This window comes from Artemia sp. Qi Xiang Cuo, chromosome 6 (assembly GCF_049724085.1).
Source record: "Artemia sp. Qi Xiang Cuo chromosome 6, ASM4972408v1, whole genome shotgun sequence".
NCBI classification, from domain to species: domain Eukaryota; kingdom Metazoa; phylum Arthropoda; class Branchiopoda; order Anostraca; family Artemiidae; genus Artemia; species Artemia sp. Qi Xiang Cuo.
In genome coordinates, this window is record NC_142799.1 from 8,441,211 (window position 1) to 8,453,703 (window position 12,493).

Genomic DNA, 12,493 nt, shown 5'->3' on the forward strand with positions numbered 1-12,493 from the left:
GGCTGTCTGTCACAACTCCTCCATGAAGAGGCTGCTCGGGCCCTGAAATGAAAGCCGCCGAAAATAGGTCCTTTTGATAATGATTGCAAACTTAGTAAGTCTATTTAGCTTATTAAATAAGGTAAAAAATGCCAATGGCCCAGAGCAACGAAAGAAGCCCTATCAACATTTAGATTAGCTAGAACAAGGCTTTAGTAAGGAGGAAGAAAGCATTATATGAAATTAAAGAGCAAGAGAAGTGTTTTCAAGCTTATAGATCGGCCAGTATGAAGGAATTCTGGAAGTATTTACGTGGGCCACGTGACCAATCAAAAATGATCCCAGAAGTTAACTTTTGGCCGACATATTTTGAAGACCTGGAGAATCATAGAAACTCAGCTGGCCAGGCACTCATCAGTATACCCACAAGCGTATACTGAGCCGATAGATGCAGTGGTCAGTGAATTACCCCTCCCAGTGCATTCTTACCAGCTAATTCAGGAAATATCAGAGAGTGAGCTAAACAATCCATCAAGAGCCACCATGGAGGATCTTCGCCGGGTATTGTTGGAATTCTGTCAACAATGTACAAGAAATTAATCGGTCCCCTGTTGCCAGTTCTATTAACTTTGTATAATGCGGTCCTGGTTTCATGTAGTTGGCCAACAGCATGGAATATGTCGGTTATAATACCGCTATTTAAAAAGGGTGACCGGATGAAGCATGGTAACTATCGCCTTATTAGTCTAGTACCAACAATTAGTAAATTTTTGGAAAAGGTTCTAGATGGTAGATCAGGGCTGTGGCTAGAAAATGAAAATATAATCGGTGAGACCCAAGGAGGATGCAGAAAGGAATATTCAACTACAGATCGTGTATTTATACTCCAGGCTCTTATTGGAAAATATTGCAGGGGAAATGGTAGGCTTTTTGTCGCGCATATTGCAGGGGAAATGGTTAAGTTCTTCTGAACTTAACGGAATCTTATCTAGAATCGAAGAAGTTGAAGCTGAACGCATCTAAGACAGAGATTGTCATCTTCCAAATAGTACAGGAAAATGAGCTCCAAAAAGAGGTCGACCCGAAACAAATTGCAACGGAAATGATTTTTACACCATCTTGTAGAGAAAAAAAACTGAAAAACGTATCCATTTTCGCATATTCTGAGTCAACGCAAAATACCCTTTTTTGGCTTTTAATGCTATTTTTTTCCGTTATTCGAATAAAAATCGCAATTTTCGTGGGCGTCGGTTTTTCTTGAACTGAAGTATGATTCCAACCCAAAATAACATGACGAGACCGAAAACGAAGTCGGATTTAGCCTAAGAAGCACCATACAAAAAGTAACTGTATTTTTTCGACTTTTTTCGCCTAAAAAATACAATTTTCGTTGTAGCCCAATTGTCTTGAATGAAAGTGTGGTTCTGACGTAGAATCACGAGCTGAGACCGAAAATAGATAGGTTGTTCACTGAACCAGAAAAAAATCGTAATCATTAATGAATGATCTAAATTTTTTAGAAAATAATTAGGGAAAGTGAATTACAAACCGAACTGGTTTTCAGTGGTAAGTATCGTAAATCACACTTAAAAAACTCTTCGTATACTATTTAGGGTCAACCCATAGTGTCTAATCTTCACAGTCTATTAAATAGAATCAATCTTATAAAAAATACAAAATAGAGAATCAGATTCCGACTAGTTTCAAAGCTTCTTCATTTGGAATGGTTTAACGACTCGGGTTCTAGGTTCTCTTCATCATTGTTGCTGTCGATATTTGGGGAGTTGGAACACATTGTTTTCTTGCAGGTTCTGCATGCTGAAGTACAAACTAAGCCGTTTTTAAAGCAGCTACACCTCGTTGAACTACACTGTACACGACAGGAGCCCTTCACGATCTTTAGGAGCAAACGCAGAGCTGGTGGGAGGTCAGTTGTTAATGGGTACAAGAAGTCATCTTTATTCTTCCATCCCCATTCCTCGGCTTTCAGTTCCGGATCAGGCTCCCCAGTCCGTACCTGAACTTAAAAAAAACTCTATAGCTATGAAACTTGGCTGCATAAGAAGTTGGTGGCACATGTTCTGGGTGAACAAAAGAGTTTGCCGTTGTCACTTTCTTTTCAAAAACTTCTCTGCGGAGTTCACAGTCTATTAAATAGAATCAATCTTATAAAAAATACAAAATAGAGAATCAGATTCCGACTAGTTTCACAGCTTCTTCATTTGGAATGGTTTAACGACTCGGGTTCTAGGCTCTCTTCATCACTGTTGCTGTCGATTTTTGGGGAGTTGGAACACATTTTTCCCTTGCAGGTTCTGCATGCTGAAGTACAAACTAAGCTGTTTTTAAAGCAGCTACACCTCGTTGAACTACACTGTACACGACAGGAGCACTTCACCATCTTTAGGAGCATACACAGAGCTGGTGGGAGGTCAGTTGTTAATGGGTACAAGAAGTCATCTTTATTCTTCCATCCCCATTCCTCGGCTTTCAGTTCCGGATCAGGCTCCCCGGTCCATACCTGAACTTGATAAAAACTCTATAGCTATGAAACTTGGCTGCATCAGAAGCTGGTGGCAGATGCTCTGGGTGAACAAAAGAGTTTGCCGTTGTCACTTTCTTTTCAAAAACTTCTCTGCGGAGTTTGTTCAAGTTCCCTCCTTTCGAGGAACCGTATATGATCAGCAGGGAGTCTTCACCAGCAGTCTTGATTTCCTCCTTTGAAGCAGACTTCTGCATGAACACTGCAGCTGATGTTCGGAAATCATTGTCTTCTATCAGCCTCTTCAGTGCAAGACCTTGTCCCACACCGTGGATTCGCGAAGTAGAGTCACAACCTAACAGGGCGTGAGCAAAAAGGATCAGATGACAAGTATCTTGTCCCAGCTTCTCTTTCAGGGTGTGTATGTCCCATATTCGGGGAGCTGTATTCGACTTTGGCTCAGGTGCGAAGAATAGTTTTTTGCTTGACAAGTCACAGTGGTAGCATCAGAGAACCAATAGATCGGTATCGTCCTCAACTACGGCAGTGTCGTGATACCGTGGAGAGGCAACAGCAGCTTCCACAATCGGGACATCTGCGTCACCTGATGCCTGGGAGACAGAGACACCCTTTGCACGGAGATGATCAGCCAAAGCGCAGATAAACCTGGCTTTGTTTTTCTTGCAAGATAAAAACTCTTCTTTCTTCACCTTGAGCTGCATATCTGCTGTGAAGAACATCTCACGGCCAACTGTACAACTCCTCCTCGAGTGAGCCATATCTTTTATGGAAGCCCCACCATCGTAGCCGTCGAAAACGATAGTGGCAGAAGGGTACTTTCCTGTCACGTAAGTTGCATAATGGTCTAGAATCTCCAGGTATCTTTCATTTTTTGTCCATGGTATCCTGTGCAGCAGAGCTCCTGCGTCTAGAATATATCGAATGCTTTCGGGGAGGGGAAATGAATGCTTCTCAAGGTTGCACGCCTGGGCTATGGCCTTCGCAAGTTTCGCATCATTTCTCAGTTCGCATGTTTCTTTAATTGTTTTGTCAAAGTCTATGGTCCGAACGCAGAAAAAAATCTGAGCCTTTCCGGTGTGAAGCTGAGAGGTCAACAGGGCAGCCACAAAACAAGCAACACTCGTTAAACCTGAACTGTGAAGTACTCGACCGCAACTCGCACTTGGCAGTGGAAATTTTAGCTAGCCACTCATCCTTTCGCCTTTGAGTGTCATTGTCAATGTTACGGCTGTGTGTATAATTTTTTCTGCATAACTCATGGACCTTCTGTCCGGCAGTGACCACAACAGTATCCCTTCGCATCTGACTAGATTGGTTAATTCCGGCAGCTCCTTTCTGTGTAATAATCGTGTAATGTGAGTCGTCTTTGACATTTCTTTTGCAGATTCTGCAGTGCTCCAACTGAGTAGACATCTCGCTATAAAAAAAAAAGTTCAATAGAGTACTGTACCCAGAGCTGCCACAGGTTCAAGTGGTAAAAAATAGGGACCTAGGGACCTCTTTTCAGTCAAAAAAGGGACCTCTCTAGGGACAATTCCGGACGCAAAATGGACCCCAAAACTCAGTTTTCAGAAAGCTTTTGAAAGAAAAAGCAGTGACACAACAGCAAATGACACTTGACAAAGGAAAAAAATGGAAATGATCATTTGCAGACATCTCTCCACCATAAGACGCCAAGTGATAATTAAGAAACCGGCGACCTGAGAATCGTCATGGGAGGAGCTTTTATCTTCTTTTTTTCTGAACGCATTACCTTTGAATACAAAAAATCAGATACAAAAATATGATGAAACAGATAAGGGTACGGTAAATAGAACAAACAACCTATTTGTTTCCATTTTTTCACACTACCTTCTGCTGGAACAGAGATACAGTTTTCAGATGTCTTTCTACCATTCGTTTCATCTTTTCGGACCAGAATCGGATCCTCATTGGAAGCTCATTCTTACTTTCTGAGTTTGTGGTTTCGTCAAACTCGACAATATAATAACTGTTGCCGACTTCATCAAGGTTCATCTTCCGGAAATGGGGTCCAAGAGCTTCGGTTAAAAAAATAGTGAACTTAGTTCGCCCGAAGGAGAAGTTTTTGACCACTGTATCTGTGAACATTTTTCCAAATACATCTGCTATTCCGTCTGCGGATTTCCCAGAATAGTCAGACTCAATCAAATATATTACTCAATCAATAATAATTGAGCCGCGGAGTGAAGGAAAAAAGAAAAATATAGGGAAGGGGGAAGAGGTTCCCAACAGGAAGGATACGGAGCTTTAAACCAAATCAAGAAAAGGTACGTTAGGGACCTTTATCAATTTAAGAGACCAATAGGGACCTTCACTTGATTTTAGGGACTTTTAGGGACTTTAGGGACTTTGTGGCAGCCCTGTGTACCTAATCCGTCGATCGTATGGTCCCTCACAGCTCTGAAGAATACCACAGGATCATAATACAAGTTAACCTCTCGTGATGATGAGGTCACCTGTTGGTACAAGGTTTATTTCAGGGGACGATTGTCTTCTCAATAGATGTCGCTGTAAAAAAAAAACAAAAAAAACTTAAACTGACATGAAACATCAAAGAATTTGACGCAAAGCAGAAAAGTACAATAATTTATCCTTTAAAGTTTTAAAATGTTCAGTTCCGAACCACCATTATAAAAACCGACTTCTTACCTGCGCTAATCATTCATCAGAACACTAGCAGATTCACCGGAAAGTATTACTCGACTGTTAGATGGCGGAATTTCGAATAAAATTTTTTCTCGGGGTAGATGGCGAATTTAAATAAAGGTTATGACTGTCACTGACCGGAACTAGTTTTCTACTCGACTTTCTGGCATTACTTAAGGTCTTCGTCTAATTGATTTCTCAGTCAAATCTTGGGAATAAACTTTGAAATCTTTAAGACACTGAGTAATGAATGTGACGAGTCTTATACTAGTGCCTAGTTCAGGTATTTTTACGAACAACCGATCATTTGTTGAATAACAAGTGCCGATTGATTGTCTTTACAAAAATTACCGCCACTCATATGGATGATAGTGAAACTTTTTTTTTTGCACCAGACATCCAATCTGACTTCATTTTCTGTCTCAGCTTGTCATTCTGCATCAGAATCATACTTCATTTCAAGAAAAACGGTCGGATACTAAAATTATATTTTTTTTTTGGAAAACGTAAAATAAATTGCATTAAAAGCCAAAATACGGTTATTTTGCGTCGACTCAGAATATGCGGGATATGTTTTTCAGTTTTTTTTTCTCTACAAGATGGTGTAAGAATCATTTCTGTTGAAATTTGTTTCGGGTCAAACCTCCATTTGCCTGTACTAAAAGTAGGAAGCCCAATGGACCTCAGGATTATTCCTTTTCTTATAACGATGAGGCAATAAAAGTAACCCCAAAGTATAAATGTCTGGGATTCGTGGTCGCAGCAAATGGGAATCGGACCGAGCACATTAAACTGATGATTTCACGTGGTAAGGCAGCTGCTTGTGCTCTACTTCAACAAAACATTATGGGAATCAAAAATATGAAGATGCACAAGTACCCTTTTATGACTGAAGTCTTACCTGTTGCCCATTATGGATGCGAGTTGTGGGGGGACTACTACAGTGAGACAGCAAGAGTCTCGGCAGTTTATACATTTAAAAAGTGTTGTAGGCCTCCAAAGTATCTTTAGCAGTTTTGTCCTAAGTGGTAACTTGCGTTGGCAGGATCTACATCCTATGAGGACTACACAAATGATTGAGTTTTTGGTTAAAGGTTACGCGCTTACCTGATAACCACCTGGCGAAAGCGGCCTACACAGAGATGTTGAGTTTTACCAAAAAGGCAGCATGGCCAAAACAAGTTAAAACAATGTTGGATAATGCTGGCTTATCATAGGCATGGAATAAGGGGCAGGGTCCTCTCTGTAAACCTAAAGATTTCCTCAGTAAGTTTGCATCGAGTTTTCGGGATCAAGAGATTCAGGTTTGGCTAACGGGTCTGGAAAAGTCTAGTAGCCTGCATTTTATACACAGGTTAAAGATGTGTATGGGGAGGAGTTTTATTTGAAGCTGAACCTACTGTGGAGAACCCTTAAATATTGGTTGGAGGCACGGGCAAATTGCAAAGCACTGTGCAAAGGACACTAGGAGTCTTATGATGCGGATGGCTCAGAAAGCAAGTATGCCTGCCTCCTCTGTAGGGAGTTTGGGGATGGGCTAAACAATTTTCTGAGTAGATGCCAAAGTTTGTCAAATTTTAGGGATAAACTTTTTCATGTGGGATGTATCGCTGCTCCTGGGTTTTTTGGGGACTACTTCGAGGGACATAATTATTGCGTTAGGTTTTTTTTTTTATAGAAAGTAGTCTGATGGCACGGAAAGAAGCTGTAGTTTAAATTTGTTGAGTGCTATTGTTCTTTCCTTATTGTTTTTATTTATTTGTTTTTGTGTATAGCCTATGACCACTGGTTTTTAAATACACGCATGTATGTATGTATGTATCACAGTTTATATAATTATCCAGTATGATCTTTCCCTATCTCACCCATTATAAAAACCCGGACCAAGGTGCGAGTGCTCCAGAGAACGTTTTTGCAGATAGAAACATAGGCGGCATCAGATCTTTTCACGGGTAGACAAGTCAGACTGTGATCTAATCGGAAACAATCGGAAACCCGCTATTACGAATAATGCACTTTGTTGGAAACAATCGGAAACAGACTAACCCGCTAATGCAGAAAGAAGTGGGAGGAGCTTTTTGTTCGCACCAAGAATGAAGACCAGAAATGATCTGCGATAAGCTTACTGGATAATTATATGAACTGTGGTATGTATATAGTAGGTCAGAATGGGCTGACTATTGAATTGGATAAACTCTACTATATAATAATCACATATTTTAGCCTAATTAGTTGATTTACCATCTTTGCAAATTCATTTATATTTTGAATACTTAGTTTTATAAGTTTTGTTTACAACAACGGTATTTACTATAATAGTAACGTAATTTTTACGACACATGAGAAACTCCGTGGTAAGACAACATTTCATTCAACCACAATTGAACTGTCCCAAGAAGAAGCTTACGAATTTATTGCGAGAATAGAAGAACAAACCGACCCAACTCAGAAAGAAGAGGGGCAAATGATCTGATTTTCAGGACGCCCGCCACGATTGTCTACAGTTAATTGATTGAATGACAGGTCTGAACCAACCAGAAGTTTTATTATAGAATATGAATTTATTAAGGATCCTATATTTTTCTAAAAAAATACCAGTAAAAAATGGAGTTTTTTGGTGTCAATAGAACAGTTATTTTTGCAGTATAAAACTAAAGCTACATAACAAGTCCTATCAAAATTTAATAATAACGAGAGTGTAAATTTATGGTTTAAGGACGGAATTCTAGGAGAATTCAGGTTGGTCGAAGTCTCCCTGGATTCCCCTCCACCTATATTTAGAAGATACCCCTTTTGTCTTATTTCCACTAATTAATGATTTTTTTTTTTTTTTTACTGAAACAACTGAAAAAATGACAAATTTACCACAAGTTTGTGAAAATACATTATGCCCCCCCCCCCCAACATCCTTGAATTGATACCACTGGTGTGTTGGTGAAATATGTAATACAATGTCGATTTTGTTTATTCTTCAACACAAACTAGATTTATATTGCCGAGGCACCTGTGAAGTTTTGTACCAACCCTTTGTTGGTTTTCTCAACGTAATTGTTGCAGGAGCAGCTTCTTGGAAATGAATCCAAGGAGGAAATTAAAAAAATATATTTTGAATGCTCTGCAGCTAATTGAACTTAGGTATGAAAAAGTGTGTTTCAATCCTGCTTTCTATAGGTGTAAAGAGAAAAAGGTTGAGATGGCTAGGACACATTCCGCGGATGAAGGATGACAGACGAAGATTGTCCTTTTCGGCCAACCATTCAAGGCATTCCTGCGGTATAACAACTTATTCTTAGTTAAAATTCTCTCTCACTTTTTTTTATTTCTGTTTCCCCAATTTTTCTGACCAAATAAAAGTTAACATAATTTGCAAAAGCTTCTAATCATTTAAAGGTGAAGCTACTGGTGGTCTAACAACTTGTTCTTTCTTACACATCCTTGTCTATAGTGGACATGAGAACTAGTTTTTCATGCCATCAAATGCATAAAAGGCAAGTGATAGGTTCACCAGCTAACAAAAGATGCTAACCCTTCATGGCCATTATGCCCAAGGCATAACAGCCTATTGTTACTTACAGGTCCTCCCTTGTCTTAAAATTTGAATCAGTTTTTTTTTGCATATTTCCCTGGAAAAGTTTGTCAGCGGAATCCTCCCCTGCCGAAAGTTCTACCTAAATTCCAACTTATAGACAGAATATACGGTGTAAAATATCCTATAGTATTTGCTTTTAGATTTTTATTTATTTTAATGATTTTTTTTAATTAGAAAATTATTTATTTAATTAGAAAATTTTTCCTGTGATAGAAGGGCACATAAATAACGGGGTTGGGACTAAGAAGTATGAGTCGTTACATCTCTTCAATTTAGTTTGGTACTAACTAGAGGCGAGCTAGCCAACCAGCTAGCCAAAATTTTTGGGGAGGGGAATGGATTTCACCGACTAGTTGGTTATTATTTTTTTTTGGATTGGGTTATATTGCTTTTAAAATTACTTCAGGTTTTTGCTCTTTACCCACTGAGACTGATCTTCTTTCATCGGATTTATGTCATATAGTGTCAAGCGGGGGTCCTTCTCTTCCTAGACGGAACACCCCTGTCGGCAACTATACTAAAAACTACCAGCCCACCCTTTATGATCGAGAACACACCTACAAGGGGTACATGACAAAGTTTCTCCATCTGAAGTAGCCTACAACTGGGAAACTCAATATAGAGTTTTGGTACTTTTATTATTGATTAGCTTCTTCAGAATTTTAACTGGTAGAAACTTGGTCCTGAATAGACAAAATAGTAGTTTGGTACTAAACGATGGCAGAAAACGCCACTTTCCCGTGACAAAACCTACTTTGTCACTTTAAAAGGGCTGTGGATCATTCATCGAGTGATACCAAGACAGTTACAGAGACTTTAAATTCTACTGCATCATGTAAACATCAAATTCTGCCTGTGGAAAAGTAGTAGTGAAGGTGTTAAGCTTCAGTTTGAAATCGTGAAGTGAAACAATTGTAAACTTTCTTGTGAGAATTTTTTCACTTCTAGAGTTCTAAGTAACCTTTGCGTTAGTCATTTTAAAAACTTTGAAAATTTGGAACTGTTGCAATAATTAATAGATTAAATAATTAATAAGTAGATAATAATTTGTTTTTGCTTAGTCTATGATGGCCAAAATATTGAATCTTGGGGAATTAGATCTATCCTTTCAAAAACTATTTCACGGAGAGTCTCAGTTGCGTACCCAGAGGTTCAGCAAAACGATAAGTGACAATGATCTGCCCGTTTCTACAACATATGGGTATTTTGAGGAGAAATTCTCCATATCGTAGTTTCGGCAGTTATAAAAAGAACACCAGGGCTGAAAACTCTTTATAGGAAAGTTACAGTCCTCTGGCTTAGGAAACAAGGAAAATCACTTTTTGCATGGGAAAGACTGAATCCTCCTTTTTTTTCCGTCGCTGCTAGTGGAGCCCTGAAAAATCGCAGAGAGCTGTTCTTTACTGCATCTAGAGCCTTTTGACTATTTAGTACTATAAAAATAACTATAAAGGTAATTTATAGTACTATAAAAGTAAACATGTACTAAAAAAACTGATATGTTTCTGTTGATGCTTGAATTATGCAGGTTTATCTTAGTTTTTACAAGATTTTGGAAGAAAACTAAATTTCAGCTCGGGGGGGGGGGAAAGGCAAACTTGGGTTGGGGGGGGGAAACTGAGGTTTGGGAGAGGCAGTTGTCCCCCTGCCTCATAGCAAATTATGCACCTGGAAGAGACATCAAAGTAATTTAAATTTAAAGTATAAGAAAAATTAGAGAATAAACGCCTTTCTAAAAGACTCAACTATTAAACGACGTAAGAGAGAATTTCTAATCAAGGCTAAATATAAAGAAATTTTAGAATTCAATTTGAAACATTATATAATTATCAAATTGAAGTGATAATTGTTTCTTGTGTTTTTTTTAAGTGCATGTTTTTCATTTTTTTTTTTAAGAGTTGAATTGATAGGTAGTTCCACCTAAGGGGTCAAAAACAAACTTTCAAAGATTTAGCAGTCAAGAATAGATGATGGCTCCTACAGTGAAAACTATCAGATGAAAATGCTGAAAAGCCTAAAGCCTCCCACAATTTTTATGATACTTAGGCTTATTTTTAGATATGGCTTTTGAAAAATTAGAGTGCGATTTTGAGGTGTGATATAAGTAAGGGAGAATTACTGTTTGTAGCTGGTTTTGATTTTTTTATTGTTAAATTAGAAAAACCATGTTTTTATGGACTCTGTTTGCCTAAAATCTAAAACACAATATTTCTTGCTTAATTGTTGTTATAAGTAGAATTAATTAACTGTATTCATAGAACAGAACAAAAATACCTCTAATAAATAACAAATCTCTGACCTCCCATGGTAGTTTTTGTGCTTTCAGCTGTCAACTTTATCTCAGGCGTACGCGGAACTTTATAAGTTACATTTCACGAAATCGGCATATTAGGTTTCTATTAGAATCTACTGAAGTTTCTACTTTTTCTTTACATTTGATTTCGTTTTTTGACAAAAAATAAAATAATAAATTTTTGATCTAATACATAGTAAACTGATACAAATTTTCTATTTTCAATTTCTCGAAATCTCTTCTTCTAAAATTAAGAGATAGTCAAGAGACCTATGTAAATTAGTCAACTTTGTATTTACTTTGGGCTAGGGTTTGATCTTTACTTGCCTACCCCTAAGGAGGGTAACCATGGATGTTTTGCTTTTTTTTTCTCCATATTTTTCTTTAGTATTGCAAAATATTGTTGAGTATTACAGAAAGTAAAGTGAAAATACGAACACAATGTTTGAAAACAATTTGAAATCTAAACATATGACGAAAATACATCAAGATGTCACAGCATAATTTTCTGCAGAGAAAGAAAACACGATTATAAAGCTGTTTCCCAAGCAAAAAACAGCAATTTTTCTTGTTATTCAAGCCAAGAGACTGGTGAACAGGGTTTTTGACCAGGGCGGTTCCAATGGCGTACTTTTTGTTTCAATTTGACGCCATTTTGAGAGGGTTTCATGCCATTTTTGGTTACTATGAGCCGTATTCGTCCTTTGCTAGGTTGAAGCTACTGCTGCAGCCGCGTTGTTTTCCCAATTCAAACTTCAATGCACAAATTTAGGAGTCAGGTTTCGCCTCACCATAAATGGTGCAACAAGAGTGATAAGGAGTTTCAATCTTAAGAACGTTAAAGGTAAAAAAGATAGAGGATAAGACATGACATAACCCCAACAACCCCAGGGGCAGCCAATAAGTACAATGGAGGGTTGTGTGCCAGCCATCCTGTACTTTCGCATACCCCGCCTGTTTAACTTCCCCAGATTTCTCCAGGTACCCATTTAGAGCTAAGTCAACTCTGGCTGAGCTTGCAGAGTAACATCACTGAACCCGGTTCCGAACCTAATAACCTGCTACACTAGGACTCAGACCATTGACCTCACGAACTAAGGATTTCAAGTCTAGCGTGCTAAGAGCTCGAATAGGACTTGAAGAACTCAGTCCTGGCTCGAAGAACATATCCCACCTGAACATTGCTGAGCATTCAAAAATAGTTTGACCAAAATGAAACTGTGAGGCGGTCATGACATGACCATTTGTCCTTGAATAACTTTAAAATATGCTATGACTACTCCACACTTATATTTTTTATCTTGTATTATTTTTTTTCTTGGCCATTCCGCATAAAAATAATTGTCAAAAAAACTTTGGAAGCAGCTCATTCGATTGGAAATAGAAAGTTCTAGTGTCCTTTTTGAGAGAAAAAAGTGTTGGGAGAGGGGTAACCGTACCCCCTCCTACACCTCTTTTAGTT